General features: G+C 38.1%; 1 long non-coding RNA gene across 1 annotated transcript; it reads left to right on the top strand.

Annotated features, from left to right (window-relative positions):
• The first annotated feature begins 345 nt into the window (after positions 1 to 345).
• On the top strand, positions 346 to 3,254 carry LOC127806156 (uncharacterized). Its single transcript, XR_008024356.1, has 2 exons — positions 346 to 1,293; positions 3,091 to 3,254. It is a non-coding gene; the product is annotated as an uncharacterized LOC127806156 (long non-coding RNA).
• The last annotated feature ends 903 nt before the right edge of the window (positions 3,255 to 4,157 follow it).

Here is a 4,157-nt window from a genome sequence, read left to right as displayed (position 1 = left end):
TATTTTGTTTCTTATGATAGTTAATTTAGTATTTTAATTAATTAATATTTTATTAATGATATCAAAAAAATATTTGAGTAAAAAAATATAAGTAAAGATATTATGTGAATTTAAAAAATTATTATTAAATAAAGATAAATTAGCATATAGAGAAAGTTTGGTGTCACCTAATAACAAAAACAAGTGAGACTGTCACGTAGCCTCCCCTCCCAATTCATCGATCCTTTTACTATTACTGGAATGCCCTTTCAGTACAGTGACTGGAATACCCTTTCTCCCCGCGGATACCCCAACCCTACCCCCAGTGGTAAAACAGGAAACTAGACCACTATAAAATCCAAAATATGCAGAGTGGGCGAGGGTTCCAAAATGGCGATCAGATTCAGGATGAGGCTCGATCAGAGAGCTGGGGATTTGCGGAGGCTGTTGCCCCTCTTCGTAGATGCCGATCTCTGTCTTCTCAGATCGATCAGCTTCGCCTGAGAGCCGATGATTCAGTTCTCAAACTCAACAGCCCCTTTCGGTAAGAATATCACCATCTTATAAGCTTCACTAATAGCTTAATAAGCGGTCAAACCGCTAAGCCAAAGGCTAAAGACACATCCATGCCCTAACTACTTGACAGGTAAAGAATTGAACCTACGATGATGTGAATCTCAACTCATCATGCCCTAACTACTTAGACTTGTGTCGTAGAGGCCACATCCATGCCCTTAAACTTTGCCCGTTTAACTAATTGTGTCCCTGAACTTGAAGGGAGACGTATTGTGCCCCTCAAGTTTTAATTTAGGACCTGTTAGACATCACGATCTGTTTTGTTTGATTGCGGTTTCTGTTCTTAAGACCTGGTTTCCGAATCAGAAAACAGATCGGCCGTTGCCTTCCGTTCTGTTTCTTCTCTTTCTATGAATCCATTTTATTTCTTAGTAATGGAAAAGAAAGGAAAAGAGTAGAATGGAAGTATTGCCATTCCATGCTTTCTTCCAAACGTACTGTAAATATGGTGGCCCGGAAAATGAACCCGACTGAGGCTTTGCTGTTCTCACAGAGAGATGGGATGTTTCTTGAGGGTGGTTGCCCCTCTCTGTGCTGGTATTCGAAGCCGATGATTTTAGATCCATCTCCAAAATCAACGGCCCTTTGGGTGTGTGTGTGTTGGCGCACGTTACTCTTGTGTTCGTGCATTCACATTTATATACATACATGCATACATATATCAGCATTTGCTTCTTGTTCTGTCCTTCAATTCCAAGTTCTTAAAAGGGGCTATGATGATGAGCTTCCTGGGTCCAGGTCAGTGTTGGCTGGGTGGGATCCGACCCTTTTCTTGGCGGGGCGACCCGGATGGCCAGTGATCCAAGAAATTACTCCGGCGATATAGATGGATGGATGGATAGATACAGAGGATGTTTGGCTTATCGTTTTTTTAAGATGGCTTTTAGGGGGTGGTTGGCTCGGTATTTTGAACACTTATAAGCTATTGGTGAAATTTAAACAACAACAACAACATATCTAACTTTTATCCCACTATATGGGGTCGGCTACATGAATTCTAGACTTCCATGTATTTCTGTTTTTTGTTATATCTTCATTTAGGTTCATACACTTCATATCAAACTTTAATGTTAAAGTCTTTTTGGGTTTGTTTCTATTTTTTTTTTTTTTGACTAATTGTTCCATTTCATTAATTCTCCTTACAAGAACGTCTATTGGTCTTCTTCTCACATGACCAAACCATTTTAGTTTAGTCTCTCATCTTCTTCTCAATTGGCATTACTTTTACTTTATTACGAATAACCTCATTTTTAATTTTATCTTTTCTTGTATGGCTGCACATTTATTTTAGCATCCTCATCTTCGCTATCCTTGTTTTTTACTCATGTTGGTATTTGATTGCCCAACATTCTGAGTCATACAACAAAATTAGTCTTATAGCTGTCTTATAGATTTTTTTTTTTTTAGTTTTAATAGAATTTTATCATCACATAACACCCTCAATGCATTTCTCCATTTTGGCCAACCTATCTTAATTCTATGCGTGATATTTTCGTGAATTTCTCTATCTTTTTGATTCACTGATCCTAAATATCGAAAATAGTATTTTCTTTATAAAGTCTTCCAATTTTATTATAACATTCTCTATTATTGTATTCTTATTAAATTTACATTTCATATATTCTGTATTCCTTTTACTTAATTTAAATTTTTTAGATTTTAAATTGTTTTTCAACAACTCAAGTTTAGTGTTCATTCCTTTTGTTTCATCCATCAACAATATGTCATCTGCAAATAACATATATCATGGTACATTTGTCTGAATTTGTTTAGTGAGTTATTGGTGAAATTTAAACGCCGAATAATTTATTTAGTTATAAATTTGTTAAAAATTATAGAGTTTAAGTGCCATGAGACATGACTGATGACACATGACTCCTAGCATTATTTTTTTGCTAAATAATATTTAATTTTGACTGTGTTTAAATTTTTAAATTTTTAATAAACGTTTAATTAAATAAACTATGCAATATTTAAGGTTCACTAATAGTTAATAAGTGATCAAACCGGTAAGCAAACACCCCCTAGTAAGAGGTGCTTGGCTTGGCTTAGCCAAATGAACGATGCGATGAACTATGCGGTCGGTTTTCTTTGTCACTTGGCAACCGATGGCTGCAGCCATGGCGGGTCAACTCCTTCCTCAGCCCCACTGATCAGTTAGTATCTGAGCCTCAAATGAGTCCCTCCATAAAAGCATCCTTTCTTCACAATTGTGGCTGCAAATAGAATTTCCCTTACTATTACTGGAATACCCTTTCAGTACAATGAGGCTTCGCTGTTCTCACAGAGAGATGGGATGTTTCTTGGGGGTGGTTGCCCCTCTCTGTACTGGTATTCGAGGCCGATGATTTCAGATCCATCTCCAAAATCAACAGCCCTTTGGGTGTGTGTGTTGGCGCACGTTACTCTGTGTGTTCGTGCATGCACATATATATTCATACATACATATATCAGCATCTGTTTCTTCTTCTTCTTCTTCTTTCCTTCAATTCCAAGTTCTTAAAGGGGCTATGATGATGAGCTTACTGGGTCCAGATCAGTGTTGGCTGGGTGGGATCCGACCCTTTTCTTGGCGGGGCAACCCGGATGGCCAGTGATCCAAGAAATTAATCGGGTGATATATATATATATATATAGATACAGAGGATGTTTGGCTTATCCTTTTTTTTAATCGGGTGATAAGATATTGCAAGTGGTCAAACTGGTAAGGCAACACCCCCCCTAGGAAGAGGTGCTTGGCTGCCTTGACTTTTGGAGTGCGATTTTGTTCACCCCAGTTCACCCCCTTCAACGGGTGAACATAAGCCCCCCGTTAGTTTTCACTAGCGAGGGTGCTTGGCTGCCGTCAGTTTTCTGTGTCACTTGGCAACCGATGGTTGCAGCCATTGCAGGTCAACTCCCCCCTCAGCCCACTGATCGGTTAGTATCTGAGCTCCGAATGAGTCCCTCCATAAAAGCATCTGTTTATAAGTTATGGATGGTTTTTGCAAAGATGCTCGAGCTGGACTAAGTTTTTGTCCATAGACAAAATCCGAAAGCAAATCTGGAAATTTTCTATGCTTGTAGTCAGCATTTTAACTATCAAAATCCAGCCTCATATTGGACCAAACTATCATGAGACAAAAAGCATTTGTGGCCCTCTGTTTCTAATTGTTTCTGAATTTTTATATTCGTTGTTGAGAAGTAGGCTGATTTACTTGTTCTTCTAATTGTTTAAAATTGATGTCTTCTTTAAGGAAAAAAAATTCTGAATTTGATTTCTTCTAATTGTTTCTGGCTGATGGATTTTCGTGAGTATGTGGTTTTGATACCTTCTTTAGCAACTTTCATAGGCAAAAATTTAAAAAGCTCGTTAAAAAGAGAAAAAAAAAACCTCCAAAATTTGTTTTCAGCTAAAAAACTAAGAGCGTCAGACTTGGGGAGAGCACGGTCTTACGGAGACTGAGAACACGGACAGGTCTTTGGGAACAGGGTCTCCCGGGGAGCATACCAAAATTGACAATGTCTCTCGAAAACTGTAACGATGGGAGACCAATTGGTCTCCTGAGAATCACGAATAAAGTTCTTTGCGTGCGTTTGTTACAAGATTATATATATATGAC

Source organism: Diospyros lotus, chromosome 7 (assembly GCF_014633365.1).
Source record: "Diospyros lotus cultivar Yz01 chromosome 7, ASM1463336v1, whole genome shotgun sequence".
NCBI classification, from domain to species: domain Eukaryota; kingdom Viridiplantae; phylum Streptophyta; class Magnoliopsida; order Ericales; family Ebenaceae; genus Diospyros; species Diospyros lotus.
This window is presented reverse-complemented; position numbering and strand designations above follow the sequence as displayed.